Source organism: Trachurus trachurus (genome assembly GCF_905171665.1).
Source record: "Trachurus trachurus genome assembly, chromosome: 14".
In the NCBI taxonomy this organism is placed as follows: Eukaryota; Metazoa; Chordata; class Actinopteri; order Carangiformes; family Carangidae; genus Trachurus; species Trachurus trachurus.
The window spans coordinates 29,130,972-29,149,536 of NC_139903.1; positions in this window are offsets into that span (position 1 = coordinate 29,130,972).

Genomic DNA, 18,565 nt, shown 5'->3' on the forward strand with positions numbered 1-18,565 from the left:
CTGACTCCAATCATGTACTTGGTTCCCATGGCTCTTTCATTTTCGCACATTTCCCTGTCCTCCAGAATGTGAGCTAAATTCTTGTGGAGAATGTGGGCATCGATCCCACTACCTCTCGCATGCTAAGCGAGCGCTCTACCATTTGAGCTAATTCCCCTGTGCTGAGGCCCCCAATAAGATGTGGCCACACCCAATAATTGAGGCGAAAGCTTCTTTCTGAAGACTCAGAGACAGCGAGTAACCTTAAAGAAGATTTCAAAATGCTATCTTTTTTTTGGAAGGTGCTGACTCATACTGTTGCAATTGTCTCAGGAAAGGATAAAGAACCAATTGTAGGGTTGTGTCATTCTGTTGTGGACCGTAGTAGCCTTGAGAGCAACGTTCTCTGCTCTGCAAACTTGTCTTCCAGAGGACAGGTTCCTTGGAGAATGTGGGCATCGATCCCACTACCTCTCGCATGCTAAGCGAGCGCTCTACCACTTGAGCTAATTCCCCTGTGCGGAGGCCTCCGATTTAACGTGAGCACAGCCAAGCATTGAGTAGAACAATTCCCTGTGTAGTATTATGAAGAGAGAACAATCTGCTAGCTTATTCTTGGAGGTGCTGTTTCATAACGCTAAACCTGCAATTGTCTGAGGAAAGGGTTGCGGACCATGACAGACCAGCGAGCAATGCTGACTGGTTTGCACATGATCACCTCTCTTCAGGAGGACAACATGGGCATTGACCCCACTACCTCTTGCATGCCAAGCTCTACCAGTTGAGTTAGTACTATTGTGAGAATGTTCTCTCCAAGTGCATGGGACAGTGGATGTGGGGTGTGGGATAGAAACTGACCTTGCTAACTAAATCTATGTCCTTTCGACGAGGATGGGATTCGAACCCACGCGTGCAGAGCACAATGGATTAGCAGTCCATCGCCTTAACACTCGCTCACCTCGTCGTGGCCTGTGCCTGTGGCTGGAATTGAAAAAGGTGGTCCCGTTAGTGAACTCGGGAGCCTTTACAGGTATCCTAGGATTTTCACATGGTTACAGGAAAATGAAGGAGGTGATTTTAGCCCTCAAGCTTGGCAAATCTGGAAGAATGGATGATTAGAAAGGCAAGCCTGGATAGAACTTTGAGTGTGTCTTCATCACCAGAAGTAGAGGCGGACCTCTTTGCTGGACCCCTCCTATGCCAATCTTGTTGTATTTTTCACCACTGTACCAGCCTCCTTCTTTGCTTTAGAGCTTGATTGTAGGTGAAGCACAGCTATGAAGTATGACTTCTGATAGGCAAGTGACAAAGTTATCAGAAATGAGGTGCAGATGGCATTTCATTGACTCTTTGGAAGCTGACTCCAATCATGTACTTGGTTCCCATGGCTCTTTCATTTTCGCACATTTCCCTGTCCTCCAGAATGTGAGCTAAATTCTTGTGGAGAATGTGGGCATCGATCCCACTACCTCTCGCATGCTAAGCGAGCGCTCTACCATTTGAGCTAATTCCCCTGTGCTGAGGCCCCCAATAAGATGTGGCCACACCCAATAATTGAGGCGAAAGCTTCTTTCTGAAGACTCAGAGACAGCGAGTAACCTTAAAGAAGATTTCAAAATGCTATCTTTTTTTTGGAAGGTGCTGACTCATACTGTTGCAATTGTCTCAGGAAAGGATAAAGAACCAATTGTAGGGTTGTGTCATTCTGTTGTGGACCGTAGTAGCCTTGAGAGCAACGTTCTCTGCTCTGCAAACTTGTCTTCCAGAGGACAGGTTCCTTGGAGAATGTGGGCATCGATCCCACTACCTCTCGCATGCTAAGCGAGCGCTCTACCACTTGAGCTAATTCCCCTGTGCGGAGGCCTCCCATTTAACGTGAGCACAGCCAAGCATTGAGTAGAACAATTCCCTGTGTAGTATTATGAAGAGAGAACAATCTGCTAGCTTATTCTTGGAGGTGCTGTTTCATAACGCTAAACCTGCAATTGTCTGAGGAAAGGGTTGCGGACCATGACAGACCAGCGAGCAATGCTGACTGGTTTGCACATGATCACCTCTCTTCAGGAGGACAACATGGGCATTGACCCCACTACCTCTTGCATGCCAAGCTCTACCAGTTGACAATAGTACATTAGTACTATTGTGAGAATGTTCTCTCCAAGTGCATGGGACAGTGGATGTGGGGTGTGGGATAGAAACTGACCTTGCTAACTAAATCTATGTCCTTTCGACGAGGATGGGATTCGAACCCACGCGTGCAGAGCACAATGGATTAGCAGTCCATCGCCTTAACCACTCGGCCACCTCGTCCTGTGGCCTGTGGCCTGTGGCCTCAAATTGAAAAAGGTGGTCCCGTTAGTGAACTCGGGAGCCTTTACAGGTATCCTAGGATTTTCACATGGTTACAAGAAAATGAAGGAGGTGATTTTAGCCCTCAAGCTTGGCAAATCTGGAAGAATGGATGATTAGAAAGGCAAGCCTGGATAGAACTTTGAGTGTGTCTTCATCACCAGAAGTAGCGAGCGCTCTACCATTTGAGCTAATTCCCCTGTGCTGAGGCCCCCAATAAGATGTGGCCACACCCAATAATTGAGGCGAAAGCTTCTTTCTGAAGACTCAGAGACAGCGAGTAACCTTAAAGAAGATTTCAAAATGCTATCTTTTTTTTGGAAGGTGCTGACTCATACTGTTGCAATTGTCTCAGGAAAGGATAAAGAACAAATTGTAGGGTTGTGTCATTCTGTTGTGGACCGTAGTAGCCTTGAGAGCAACGTTCTCTGCTCTGCAAACTTGTCTTCCAGAGGACAGGTTCCTTGGAGAATGTGGGCATCGATCCCACTACCTCTCGCATGCTAAGCGAGCGCTCTACCACTTGAGCTAATTCCCCTGTGCGGAGGCCTCCGATTTAACGTGAGCACAGCCAAGCATTGAGTAGAACAATTCCCTGTGTAGTATTATGAAGAGAGAACAATCTGCTAGCTTATTCTTGGAGGTGCTGTTTCATAACGCTAAACCTGCAATTGTCTGAGGAAAAGGTTGCGGACCATGACAGACCAGCGAGCAATGCTGACTGGTTTGCACATGATCACCTCTCTTCAGGAGGACAACATGGGCATTGACCCCACTACCTCTTGCATGCCAAGCTCTACCAGTTGAGTTAGTACTATTGTGAGAATGTTCTCTCCAAGTGCATGGGACAGTAGATGTGGGGTGTGGGATAGAAACTGACCTTGCTAACTAAATCTATGTCCTTTCGACGAGGATGGGATTCGAACCCACGCGTGCAGAGCACAATGGATTAGCAGTCCATCGCCTTAACCACTCGGCCACCTCGTCCTGTGGCCTGTGGCCTGTGGCCTCAAATTGAAAAAGGTGGTCCCGTTAGTGAACTCTGGAGCCTTTACAGGTATCCTAGGATTTTCACATGGTTACAGGAAAATGAAGGAGGTGATTTTAGCCCTCAAGCTTGGCAAATCTGGAAGAATGGATGATTAGAAAGGCAAGCCTGGATAGAACTTTGAGTGTGTCTTCATCACCAGAAGTAGAGGCGGACCTCTTTGCTGGAACCCTCCTATGCCAATCTTGTTGTATTTTTCACCACTGTACCAGCCTCCTTCTTTGCTTTAGAGCTTGATTGTAGGTGAAGCACAGCTATGAAGTATGACTTCTGATAGGCAAGTGACAAAGTTATCAGAAATGAGGTGCAGATGGCATTTCATTGACTCTTTGGAAGCTGACTCCAATCATGTACTTGGTTCCCATGGCTCTTTCATTTTCGCACATTTCCCTGTCCTCCAGAATGTGAGCTAAATTCTTGTGGAGAATGTGGGCATCGATCCCACTACCTCTCGCATGCTAAGCGAGCGCTCTACCATTTGAGCTAATTCCCCTGTGCTGAGGCCCCCAATAAGATGTGGCCACACCCAATAATTGAGGCGAAAGCTTCTTTCTGAAGACTCAGAGACAGCGAGTAACCTTAAAGAAGATTTCAAAATGCTATCTTTTTTTGGAAGGTGCTGACTCATACTGTTGCAATTGTCTCAGGAAAGGATAAAGAACCAATTGTAGGGTTGTGTCATTCTGTTGTGGACCGTAGTAGCCTTGAGAGCAACGTTCTCTGCTCTGCAAACTTGTCTTCCAGAGGACAGGTTCCTTGGAGAATGTGGGCATCGATCCCACTACCTCTCGCATGCTAAGCGAGCGCTCTACCACTTGAGCTAATTCCCCTGTGCGGAGGCCTCCGATTTAACGTGAGCACAGCCAAGCATTGAGTAGAACAATTCCCTGTGTAGTATTATGAAGAGAGAACAATCTGCTAGCTTATTCTTGGAGGTGCTGTTTCATAACGCTAAACCTGCAATTGTCTGAGGAAAGGGTTGCGGACCATGACAGACCAGCGAGCAATGCTGACTGGTTTGCACATGATCACCTCTCTTCAGGAGGACAACATGGGCATTGACCCCACTACCTCTTGCATGCCAAGCTCTACCAGTTGAGTTAGTACTATTGTGAGAATGTTCTCTCCAAGTGCATGGGACAGTGGATGTGGGGTGTGGGATAGAAACTGACCTTGCTAACTAAATCTATGTCCTTTCGACGAGGATGGGATTCGAACCCACGCGTGCAGAGCACAATGGATTAGCAGTCCATCGCCTTAACCACTCGGCCACCTCGTCCTGTGGCCTGTGGCCTGTGGCCTCAAATTGAAAAAGGTGGTCCCGTTAGTGAACTCGGGAGCCTTTACAGGTATCCTAGGATTTTCACATGGTTACAAGAAAATGAAGGAGGTGATTTTAGCCCTCAAGCTTGGCAAATCTGGAAGAATGGATGATTAGAAAGGCAAGCCTGGATAGAACTTTGAGTGTGTCTTCATCACCAGAAGTAGCGAGCGCTCTACCATTTGAGCTAATTCCCCTGTGCTGAGGCCCCCAATAAGATGTGGCCACACCCAATAATTGAGGCGAAAGCTTCTTTCTGAAGACTCAGAGACAGCGAGTAACCTTAAAGAAGATTTCAAAATGCTATCTTTTTTTTGGAAGGTGCTGACTCATACTGTTGCAATTGTCTCAGGAAAGGATAAAGAACCAATTGTAGGGTTGTGTCATTCTGTTGTGGACCGTAGTAGCCTTGAGAGCAACGTTCTCTGCTCTGCAAACTTGTCTTCCAGAGGACAGGTTCCTTGGAGAATGTGGGCATCGATCCCACTACCTCTCGCATGCTAAGCGAGCGCTCTACCACTTGAGCTAATTCCCCTGTGCGGAGGCCTCCGATTTAACGTGAGCACAGCCAAGCATTGAGTAGAACAATTCCCTGTGTAGTATTATGAAGAGAGAACAATCTGCTAGCTTATTCTTGGAGGTGCTGTTTCATAACGCTAAACCTGCAATTGTCTGAGGAAAAGGTTGCGGACCATGACAGACCAGCGAGCAATGCTGACTGGTTTGCACATGATCACCTCTCTTCAGGAGGACAACATGGGCATTGACCCCACTACCTCTTGCATGCCAAGCTCTACCAGTTGAGTTAGTACTATTGTGAGAATGTTCTCTCCAAGTGCATGGGACAGTGGATGTGGGGTGTGGGATAGAAACTGACCTTGCTAACTAAATCTATGTCCTTTCGACGAGGATGGGATTCGAACCCACGCGTGCAGAGCACAATGGATTAGCAGTCCATCGCCTTAACCACTCGGCCACCTCGTCCTGTGGCCTGTGGCCTGTGGCCTCAAATTGAAAAAGGTGGTCCCGTTAGTGAACTCGGGAGCCTTTACAGGTATCCTAGGATTTTCACATGGTTACAGGAAAATGAAGGAGGTGATTTTAGCCCTCAAGCTTGGCAAATCTGGAAGAATGGATGATTAGAAAGGCAAGCCTGGATAGAACTTTGAGTGTGTCTTCATCACCAGAAGTAGAGGCGGACCTCTTTGCTGGAACCCTCCTATGCCAATCTTGTTGTATTTTTCACCACTGTACCAGCCTCCTTCTTTGCTTTAGAGCTTGATTGTAGGTGAAGCACAGCTATGAAGTATGACTTCTGATAGGCAAGTGACAAAGTTATCAGAAATGAGGTGCAGATGGCATTTCATTGACTCTTTGGAAGCTGACTCCAATCATGTACTTGGTTCCCATGGCTCTTTGATTTTCGCACATTTCCCTGTCCTCCAGAATGTGAGCTAAATTCTTGTGGAGAATGTGGGCATCGATCCCACTACCTCTCGCATGCTAAGTGAGCGCTCTACCATTTGAGCTAATTCCCCTGTGCTGAGGCCCCCAATAAGATGTGGCCACACCCAATAATTGAGGCGAAAGCTTCTTTCTGAAGACTCAGAGACAGCGAGTAACCTTAAAGAAGATTTCAAAATGCTATCTTTTTTTTGGAAGGTGCTGACTCATACTGTTGCAATTGTCTCAGGAAAGGATAAAGAACAAATTGTAGGGTTGTGTCATTCTGTTGTGGACCGTAGTAGCCTTGAGAGCAACGTTCTCTGCTCTGCAAACTTGTCTTCCAGAGGACAGGTTCCTTGGAGAATGTGGGCATCAATCCCACTACCTCTCGCATGCTAAGCGAGCGCTCTACCACTTGAGCTAATTCCCCTGTGCGGAGGCCTCCGATTTAACGTGAGCACAGCCAAGCATTGGGTAGAACAATTCCCTGTGTAGTATTATGAAGAGAGAACAATCTGCTAGCTTATTCTTGGAGGTGCTGTTTCATAACGCTAAACCTGCAATTGTCTGAGGAAAAGGTTGCGGACCGTGACAGACCAGCGAGCAATGCTGACTGGTTTGCACATGATCACCTCTCTTCAGGAGGACAACATGGGCATTGACCCCACTACCTCTTGCATGCCAAGCTCTACCAGTTGAGTTAGTACTATTGTGAGAATGTTCTCTCCAAGTGCATGGGACAGTGGATGTGGGGTGTGGGATAGAAACTGACCTTGCTAACTAAATCTATGTCCTTTCGACGAGGATGGGATTCGAACCCACGCGTGCAGAGCACAATGGATTAGCAGTCCATCGCCTTAACCACTCAATTGAAAAAGGTGGTCCCGTTAGTGAACTCGGGAGCCTTTACAGGTATCCTAGGATTTTCACATGGTTACAGGAAAATGAAGGAGGTGATTTTAGCCCTCAAGCTTGGCAAATCTGGAAGAATGGATGATTAGAAAGGCAAGCCTGGATAGAACTTTGAGTGTGTCTTCATCACCAGAAGTAGAGGCGGACCTCTTTGCTGGACCCCTCCTATGCCAATCTTGTTGTATTTTTCACCACTGTACCAGCCTCCTTCTTTGCTTTAGAGCTTGATTGTAGGTGAAGCACAGCTATGAAGTATGACTTCTGATAGGCAAGTGACAAAGTTATCAGAAATGAGGTGCAGATGGCATTTCATTGACTCTTTGGAAGCTGATCCAATCATGTACTTGGTTCCCATGGCTCTTTCATTTTCGCACATTTCCCTGTCCTCCAGAATGTGAGCTAAATTCTTGTGGAGAATGTGGGCATCGATCCCACTACCTCTCGCATGCTAAGCGAGCGCTCTACCATTTGAGCTAATTCCCCTGTGCTGAGGCCCCCAATAAGATGTGGCCACACCCAATAATTGAGGCGAAAGCTTCTTTCTGAAGACTCAGAGACAGCGAGTAACCTTAAAGAAGATTTCAAAATGCTATCTTTTTTTTGGAAGGTGCTGACTCATACTGTTGCAATTGTCTCAGGAAAGGATAAAGAACCAATTGTAGGGTTGTGTCATTCTGTTGTGGACCGTAGTAGCCTTGAGAGCAACGCTCTCTGCTCTGCAAACTTGTCTTCCAGAGGACAGGTTCCTTGGAGAATGTGGGCATCGATCCCACTACCTCTCGCATGCTAAGCGAGCGCTCTACCACTTGAGCTAATTCCCCTGTGCGGAGGCCTCCCATTTAACGTGAGCACAGCCAAGCATTGAGTAGAACAATTCCCTGTGTAGTATTATGAAGAGAGAACAATCTGCTAGCTTATTCTTGGAGGTGCTGTTTCATAACGCTAAACCTGCAATTGTCTGAGGAAAAGGTTGCGGACCGTGACAGACCAGCGAGCAATGCTGACTGGTTTGCACATGATCACCTCTCTTCAGGAGGACAACATGGGCATTGACCCCACTACCTCTTGCATGCCAAGCTCTACCAGTTGAGTTAGTACTATTGTGAGAATGTTCTCTCAAAGTGCATGGGACAGTGGATGTGGGGTGTGGGATAGAAACTGACCTTGCTAACTAAATCTATGTCCTTTCGACGAGGATGGGATTCGAACCCACGCGTGCAGAGCACAATGGATTAGCAGTCCATCGCCTTAACCACTCGGCCACCTCGTCCTGTGGCCTGTGGCCTGTGGCCTCAAATTGAAAAAGGTGGTCCCGTTAGTGAACTCGGGAGCCTTTACAGGTATCCTAGGATTTTCACATGGTTACAGGAAAATGAAGGAGGTGATTTTAGCCCTCAAGCTTGGCAAATCTGGAAGAATGGATGATTAGAAAGGCAAGCCTGGATAGAACTTTGAGTGTGTCTTCATCACCAGAAGTAGAGGCGGACCTCTTTGCTGGACCCCTCCTATGCCAATCTTGTTGTATTTTTCACCACTGTACCAGCCTCCTTCTTTGCTTTAGAGCTTGATTGTAGGTGAAGCACAGCTATGAAGTATGACTTCTGATAGGCAAGTGACAAAGTTATCAGAAATGAGGTGCAGATGGCATTTCATTGACTCTTTGGAAGCTGACTCCAATCATGTACTTGGTTCCCATGGCTCTTTCATTTTCGCACATTTCCCTGTCCTCCAGAATGTGAGCTAAATTCTTGTGGAGAATGTGGGCATCGATCCCACTACCTCTCGCATGCTAAGCGAGCGCTCTACCATTTGAGCTAATTCCCCTGTGCTGAGGCCCCCAATAAGATGTGGCCACACCCAATAATTGAGGCGAAAGCTTCTTTCTGAAGACTCAGAGACAGCGAGTAACCTTAAAGAAGATTTCAAAATGCTATCTTTTTTTTGGAAGTTGCTGACTCATACTGTTGCAATTGTCTCAGGAAAGGATAAAGAACCAATTGTAGGGTTGTGTCATTCTGTTGTGGACCGTAGTAGCCTTGAGAGCAACATTCTCTGCTCTGCAAACTTGTCTTCCAGAGGACAGGTTCCTTGGAGAATGTGGGCATCGATCCCACTACCTCTCGCATGCTAAGCGAGCGCTCTACCACTTGAGCTAATTCCCCTGTGCGGAGGCCTCCGATTTAACGTGAGCACAGCCAAGCATTGAGTAGAACAATTCCCTGTGTAGTATTATGAAGAGAGAACAATCTGCTAGCTTATTCTTGGAGGTGCTGTTTCATAACGCTAAACCTGCAATTGTCTGAGGATTAGGTTGCGGACCGTGACAGACCAGCGAGCAATGCTGACTGGTTTGCACATGATCACCTCTCTTCAGGAGGACAACATGGGCATTGACCCCACTACCTCTTGCATGCCAAGCTCTACCAGTTGAGTTAGTACTATTGTGAGAATGTTCTCTCCAAGTGCATGGGACAGTGGATGTGGGGTGTGGGATAGAAACTGACCTTGCTAACTAAATCTATGTCCTTTCGACGAGGATGGGATTCGAACCCACGCGTGCAGAGCACAATGGATTAGCAGTCCACCGCCTTAACCACTCAATTGAAAAAGGTGGTCCCGTTAGTGAACTCGGGAGCCTTTACAGGTATCCTAGGATTTTCACATGGTTACAGGAAAATGAAGGAGGTGATTTTAGCCCTCAAGCTTGGCAAATCTGGAAGAATGGATGATTAGAAAGGCAAGCCTGGATAGAACTTTGAGTGTGTCTTCATCACCAGAAGTAGAGGCGGACCTCTTTGCTGGACCCCTCCTATGCCAATCTTGTTGTATTTTTCACCACTGTACCAGCCTCCTTCTTTGCTTTAGAGCTTGATTGTAGGTGAAGCACAGCTATGAAGTATGACTTCTGATAGGCAAGTGACAAAGTTATCAGAAATGAGGTGCAGATGGCATTTCATTGACTCTTTGGAAGCTGACTCCAATCATGTACTTGGTTCCCATGGCTCTTTCATTTTCGCACATTTCCCTGTCCTCCAGAATGTGAGCTAAATTCTTGTGGAGAATGTGGGCATCGATCCCACTACCTCTCGCATGCTAAGCGAGCGCTCTACCATTTGAGCTAATTCCCCTGTGCAGAGGCCCCCAATAAGATGTGGCCACACCCAATAATTGAGGCGAAAGCTTCTTTCTGAAGACTCAGAGACAGCGAGTAACCTTAAAGAAGATTTCAAAATGCTATCTTTTTTTTTGGAAGGTGCTGACTCATACTGTTGCAATTGTCTCAGGAAAGGATAAAGAACCAATTGTAGGGTTGTGTCATTCTGTTGTGGACCGTAGTAGCCTTGAGAGCAACGTTCTCTGCTCTGCAAACTTGTCTTCCAGAGGACAGGTTCCTTGGAGAATGTGGGCATCGATCCCACTACCTCTCGCATGCTAAGCGAGCGCTCTACCACTTGAGCTAATTCCCCTGTGCGGAGGCCTCCGATTTAACGTGAGCACAGCCAAGCATTGAGTAGAACAATTCCCTGTGTAGTATTATGAAGAGAGAACAATCTGCTAGCTTATTCTTGGAGGTGCTGTTTCATAACGCTAAACCTGCAATTGTCTGAGGAAAAGGTTGCGGACCGTGACAGACCAGCGAGCAATGCTGACTGGTTTGCACATGATCACCTCTCTTCAGGAGGACAACATGGGCATTGACCCCACTACCTCTTGCATGCCAAGCTCTACCAGTTGAGTTAGTACTATTATGAGAATGTTCTCTCCAAGTGCATGGGACAGTGGATGTGGGGTGTGGGATAGAAACTGACCTTGCTAACTAAATCTATGTCCTTTCGACGAGGATGGGATTCGAACCCACGCGTGCAGAGCACAATGGATTAGCAGTCCATCGCCTTAACCACTCAATTGAAAAAGGTGGTCCCGTTAGTGAACTCGGGAGCCTTTACAGGTATCCTAGGATTTTCACATGGTTACAGGAAAATGAAGGAGGTGATTTTAGCCCTCAAGCTTGGCAAATCTGGAAGAATGGATGATTAGAAAGGCAAGCCTGGATAGAACTTTGAGTGTGTCTTCATCACCAGAAGTAGAGGCGGACCTCTTTGCTGGACCCCTCCTATGCCAATCTTGTTGTATTTTTCACCACTGTACCAGCCTCCTTCTTTGCTTTAGAGCTTGATTGTAGGTGAAGCACAGCTATGAAGTATGACTTCTGATAGGCAAGTGACAAAGTTATCAGAAATGAGGTGCAGATGGCATTTCATTGACTCTTTGGAAGCTGACTCCAATCATGTACTTGGTTCCCATGGCTCTTTCATTTTCGCACATTTCCCTGTCCTCCAGAATGTGAGCTAAATTCTTGTGGAGAATGTGGGCATCGATCCCACTACCTCTCGCATGCTAAGCGAGCGCTCTACCATTTGAGCTAATTCCCCTGTGCTGAGGCCCCCAATAAGATGTGGCCACACCCAATAATTGAGGCGAAAGCTTCTTTCTGAAGACTCAGAGACAGCGAGTAACCTTAAAGAAGATTTCAAAATGCTATCTTTTTTTTGGAAGGTGCTGACTCATACTGTTGCAATTGTCTCAGGAAAGGATAAAGAACCAATTGTAGGGTTGTGTCATTCTGTTGTGGACCGTAGTAGCCTTGAGAGCAACGCTCTCTGCTCTGCAAACTTGTCTTCCAGAGGACAGGTTCCTTGGAGAATGTGGGCATCGATCCCACTACCTCTCGCATGCTAAGCGAGCGCTCTACCACTTGAGCTAATTCCCCTGTGCGGAGGCCTCCCATTTAACGTGAGCACAGCCAAGCATTGAGTAGAACAATTCCCTGTGTAGTATTATGAAGAGAGAACAATCTGCTAGCTTATTCTTGGAGGTGCTGTTTCATAACGCTAAACCTGCAATTGTCTGAGGAAAGGGTTGCGGACCATGACAGACCAGCGAGCAATGCTGACTGGTTTGCACATGATCACCTCTCTTCAGGAGGACAACATGGGCATTGACCCCACTACCTCTTGCATGCCAAGCTCTACCAGTTGAGTTAGTACTATTATGAGAATGTTCTCTCCAAGTGCATGGGACAGTGGATGTGGGGTGTGGGATAGAAACTGACCTTGCTAACTAAATCTATGTCCTTTCGACGAGGATGGGATTCGAACCCACGCGTGCAGAGCACAAAGGATTAGCAGTCCATCGCCTTAACCACTCAATTGAAAAAGGTGGTCCCGTTAGTGAACTCGGGAGCCTTTACAGGTATCCTAGGATTTTCACATGGTTACAGGAAAATGAAGGAGGTGATTTTAGCCCTCAAGCTTGGCAAATCTGGAAGAATGGATGATTAGAAAGGCAAGCCTGGATAGAACTTTGAGTGTGTCTTCATCACCAGAAGTAGAGGCGGACCTCTTTGCTGGACCCCTCCTATGCCAATCTTGTTGTATTTTTCACCACTGTACCAGCCTCCTTCTTTGCTTTAGAGCTTGATTGTAGGTGAAGCACAGCTATGAAGTATGACTTCTGATAGGCAAGTGACAAAGTTATCAGAAATGAGGTGCAGATGGCATTTCATTGACTCTTTGGAAGCTGACTCCAATCATGTACTTGGTTCCCATGGCTCTTTCATTTTCGCACATTTCCCTGTCCTCCAGAATGTGAGCTAAATTCTTGTGGAGAATGTGGGCATCGATCCCACTACCTCTCGCATGCTAAGCGAGCGCTCTACCATTTGAGCTAATTCCCCTGTGCTGAGGCCCCCAATAAGATGTGGCCACACCCAATAATTGAGGCGAAAGCTTCTTTCTGAAGACTCAGAGACAGCGAGTAACCTTAAAGAAGATTTCAAAATGCTATCTTTTTTTTGGAAGGTGCTGACTCATACTGTTGCAATTGTCTCAGGAAAGGATAAAGAACCAATTGTAGGGTTGTGTCATTCTGTTGTGGACCGTAGTAGCCTTGAGAGCAACGTTCTCTGCTCTGCAAACTTGTCTTCCAGAGGACAGGTTCCTTGGAGAATGTGGGCATCGATCCCACTACCTCTCGCATGCTAAGCGAGCGCTCTACCACTTGAGCTAATTCCCCTGTGCGGAGGCCTCCCATTTAACGTGAGCACAGCCAAGCATTGAGTAGAACAATTCCCTGTGTAGTATTATGAAGAGAGAACAATCTGCTAGCTTATTCTTGGAGGTGCTGTTTCATAACGCTAAACCTGCAATTGTCTGAGGAAAGGGTTGCGGACCATGACAGACCAGCGAGCAATGCTGACTGGTTTGCACATGATCACCTCTCTTCAGGAGGACAACATGGGCATTGACCCCACTACCTCTTGCATGCCAAGCTCTACCAGTTGACAATAGTACATTAGTACTATTGTGAGAATGTTCTCTCCAAGTGCATGGGACAGTGGATGTGGGGTGTGGGATAGAAACTGACCTTGCTAACTAAATCTATGTCCTTTCGACGAGGATGGGATTCGAACCCACGCGTGCAGAGCACAATGGATTAGCAGTCCATCGCCTTAACCACTCGGCCACCTCGTCCTGTGGCCTGTGGCCTGTGGCCTCAAATTGAAAAAGGTGGTCCCGTTAGTGAACTCGGGAGCCTTTACAGGTATCCTAGGATTTTCACATGGTTACAAGAAAATGAAGGAGGTGATTTTAGCCCTCAAGCTTGGCAAATCTGGAAGAATGGATGATTAGAAAGGCAAGCCTGGATAGAACTTTGAGTGTGTCTTCATCACCAGAAGTAGCGAGCGCTCTACCATTTGAGCTAATTCCCCTGTGCTGAGGCCCCCAATAAGATGTGGCCACACCCAATAATTGAGGCGAAAGCTTCTTTCTGAAGACTCAGAGACAGCGAGTAACCTTAAAGAAGATTTCAAAATGCTATCTTTTTTTTGGAAGGTGCTGACTCATACTGTTGCAATTGTCTCAGGAAAGGATAAAGAACCAATTGTAGGGTTGTGTCATTCTGTTGTGGACCGTAGTAGCCTTGAGAGCAACGTTCTCTGCTCTGCAAACTTGTCTTCCAGAGGACAGGTTCCTTGGAGAATGTGGGCATCGATCCCACTACCTCTCGCATGCTAAGCGAGCGCTCTACCACTTGAGCTAATTCCCCTGTGCGGAGGCCTCCGATTTAACGTGAGCACAGCCAAGCATTGAGTAGAACAATTCCCTGTGTAGTATTATGAAGAGAGAACAATCTGCTAGCTTATTCTTGGAGGTGCTGTTTCATAACGCTAAACCTGCAATTGTCTGAGGAAAAGGTTGCGGACCATGACAGACCAGCGAGCAATGCTGACTGGTTTGCACATGATCACCTCTCTTCAGGAGGACAACATGGGCATTGACCCCACTACCTCTTGCATGCCAAGCTCTACCAGTTGAGTTAGTACTATTGTGAGAATGTTCTCTCCAAGTGCATGGGACAGTGGATGTGGGGTGTGGGATAGAAACTGACCTTGCTAACTAAATCTATGTCCTTTCGACGAGGATGGGATTCGAACCCACGCGTGCAGAGCACAATGGATTAGCAGTCCATCGCCTTAACCACTCGGCCACCTCGTCCTGTGGCCTGTGGCCTGTGGCCTCAAATTGAAAAAGGTGGTCCCGTTAGTGAACTCTGGAGCCTTTACAGGTATCCTAGGATTTTCACATGGTTACAGGAAAATGAAGGAGGTGATTTTAGCCCTCAAGCTTGGCAAATCTGGAAGAATGGATGATTAGAAAGGCAAGCCTGGATAGAACTTTGAGTGTGTCTTCATCACCAGAAGTAGAGGCGGACCTCTTTGCTGGAACCCTCCTATGCCAATCTTGTTGTATTTTTCACCACTGTACCAGCCTCCTTCTTTGCTTTAGAGCTTGATTGTAGGTGAAGCACAGCTATGAAGTATGACTTCTGATAGGCAAGTGACAAAGTTATCAGAAATGAGGTGCAGATGGCATTTCATTGACTCTTTGGAAGCTGACTCCAATCATGTACTTGGTTCCCATGGCTCTTTCATTTTCGCACATTTCCCTGTCCTCCAGAATGTGAGCTAAATTCTTGTGGAGAATGTGGGCATCGATCCCACTACCTCTCGCATGCTAAGCGAGCGCTCTACCATTTGAGCTAATTCCCCTGTGCTGAGGCCCCCAATAAGATGTGGCCACACCCAATAATTGAGGCGAAAGCTTCTTTCTGAAGACTCAGAGACAGCGAGTAACCTTAAAGAAGATTTCAAAATGCTATCTTTTTTTGGAAGGTGCTGACTCATACTGTTGCAATTGTCTCAGGAAAGGATAAAGAACCAATTGTAGGGTTGTGTCATTCTGTTGTGGACCGTAGTAGCCTTGAGAGCAACGTTCTCTGCTCTGCAAACTTGTCTTCCAGAGGACAGGTTCCTTGGAGAATGTGGGCATCGATCCCACTACCTCTCGCATGCTAAGCGAGCGCTCTACCACTTGAGCTAATTCCCCTGTGCGGAGGCCTCCGATTTAACGTGAGCACAGCCAAGCATTGAGTAGAACAATTCCCTGTGTAGTATTATGAAGAGAGAACAATCTGCTAGCTTATTCTTGGAGGTGCTGTTTCATAACGCTAAACCTGCAATTGTCTGAGGAAAGGGTTGCGGACCATGACAGACCAGCGAGCAATGCTGACTGGTTTGCACATGATCACCTCTCTTCAGGAGGACAACATGGGCATTGACCCCACTACCTCTTGCATGCCAAGCTCTACCAGTTGAGTTAGTACTATTGTGAGAATGTTCTCTCCAAGTGCATGGGACAGTGGATGTGGGGTGTGGGATAGAAACTGACCTTGCTAACTAAATCTATGTCCTTTCGACGAGGATGGGATTCGAACCCACGCGTGCAGAGCACAATGGATTAGCAGTCCATCGCCTTAACCACTCGGCCACCTCGTCCTGTGGCCTGTGGCCTGTGGCCTCAAATTGAAAAAGGTGGTCCCGTTAGTGAACTCGGGAGCCTTTACAGGTATCCTAGGATTTTCACATGGTTACAAGAAAATGAAGGAGGTGATTTTAGCCCTCAAGCTTGGCAAATCTGGAAGAATGGATGATTAGAAAGGCAAGCCTGGATAGAACTTTGAGTGTGTCTTCATCACCAGAAGTAGCGAGCGCTCTACCATTTGAGCTAATTCCCCTGTGCTGAGGCCCCCAATAAGATGTGGCCACACCCAATAATTGAGGCGAAAGCTTCTTTCTGAAGACTCAGAGACAGCGAGTAACCTTAAAGAAGATTTCAAAATGCTATCTTTTTTTTGGAAGGTGCTGACTCATACTGTTGCAATTGTCTCAGGAAAGGATAAAGAACCAATTGTAGGGTTGTGTCATTCTGTTGTGGACCGTAGTAGCCTTGAGAGCAACGTTCTCTGCTCTGCAAACTTGTCTTCCAGAGGACAGGTTCCTTGGAGAATGTGGGCATCGATCCCACTACCTCTCGCATGCTAAGCGAGCGCTCTACCACTTGAGCTAATTCCCCTGTGCGGAGGCCTCCGATTTAACGTGAGCACAGCCAAGCATTGAGTAGAACAATTCCCTGTGTAGTATTATGAAGAGAGAACAATCTGCTAGCTTATTCTTGGAGGTGCTGTTTCATAACGCTAAACCTGCAATTGTCTGAGGAAAAGGTTGCGGACCATGACAGACCAGCGAGCAATGCTGACTGGTTTGCACATGATCACCTCTCTTCAGGAGGACAACATGGGCATTGACCCCACTACCTCTTGCATGCCAAGCTCTACCAGTTGAGTTAGTACTATTGTGAGAATGTTCTCTCCAAGTGCATGGGACAGTGGATGTGGGGTGTGGGATAGAAACTGACCTTGCTAACTAAATCTATGTCCTTTCGACGAGGATGGGATTCGAACCCACGCGTGCAGAGCACAATGGATTAGCAGTCCATCGCCTTAACCACTCGGCCACCTCGTCCTGTGGCCTGTGGCCTGTGGCCTCAAATTGAAAAAGGTGGTCCCGTTAGTGAACTCGGGAGCCTTTACAGGTATCCTAGGATTTTCACATGGTTACAGGAAAATGAAGGAGGTGATTTTAGCCCTCAAGCTTGGCAAATCTGGAAGAATGGATGATTAGAAAGGCAAGCCTGGATAGAACTTTGAGTGTGTCTTCATCACCAGAAGTAGAGGCGGACCTCTTTGCTGGAACCCTCCTATGCCAATCTTGTTGTATTTTTCACCACTGTACCAGCCTCCTTCTTTGCTTTAGAGCTTGATTGTAGGTGAAGCACAGCTATGAAGTATGACTTCTGATAGGCAAGTGACAAAGTTATCAGAAATGAGGTGCAGATGGCATTTCATTGACTCTTTGGAAGCTGACTCCAATCATGTACTTGGTTCCCATGGCTCTTTCATTTTCGCACATTTCCCTGTCCTCCAGAATGTGAGCTAAATTCTTGTGGAGAATGTGGGCATCGATCCCACTACCTCTCGCATGCTAAGCGAGCGCTCTACCATTTGAGCTAATTCCCCTGTGCTGAGGCCCCCAATAAGATGTGGCCACACCCAATAATTGAGGCGAAAGCTTCTTTCTGAAGACTCAGAGACAGCGAGTAACCTTAAAGAAGATTTCAAAATGCTATCTTTTTTTTGGAAGGTGCTGACTCATACTGTTGCAATTGTCTCAGGAAAGGATAAAGAACCAATTGTAGGGTTGTGTCATTCTGTTGTGGACCGTAGTAGCCTTGAGAGCAACGTTCTCTGCTCTGCAAACTTGTCTTCCAGAGGACAGGTTCCTTGGAGAATGTGGGCATCAATCCCACTACCTCTCGCATGCTAAGCGAGCGCTCTACCACTTGAGCTAATTCCCCTGTGCGGAGGCCTCCGATTTAACGTGAGCACAGCCAAGCATTGGGTAGAACAATTCCCTGTGTAGTATTATGAAGAGAGAACAATCTGCTAGCTTATTCTTGGAGGTGCTGTTTCATAACGCTAAACCTGCAATTGTCTGAGGAAAAGGTTGCGGACCGTGACAGACCAGCGAGCAATGCTGACTGGTTTGCACATGATCACCTCTCTTCAGGAGGACAACATGGGCATTGACCCCACTACCTCTTGCATGCCAAGCTCTACCAGTTGAGTTAGTACTATTGTGAGAATGTTCTCTCCAAGTGCATGGGACAGTGGATGTGGGGTGTGGGATAGAAACTGACCTTGCTAACTAAATCTATGTCCTTTCGACGAGGATGGGATTCGAACCCACGCGTGCAGAGCACAATGGATTAGCAGTCCATCGCCTTAACCACTCAATTGAAAAAGGTGGTCCCGTTAGTGAACTCGGGAGCCTTTACAGGTATCCTAGGATTTTCACATGGTTACAGGAAAATGAAGGAGGTGATTTTAGCCCTCAAGCTTGGCAAATCTGGAAGAATGGATGATTAGAAAGGCAAGCCTGGATAGAACTTTGAGTGTGTCTTCATCACCAGAAGTAGAGGCGGACCTCTTTGCTGGACCCCTCCTATGCCAATCTTGTTGTATTTTTCACCACTGTACCAGCCTCCTTC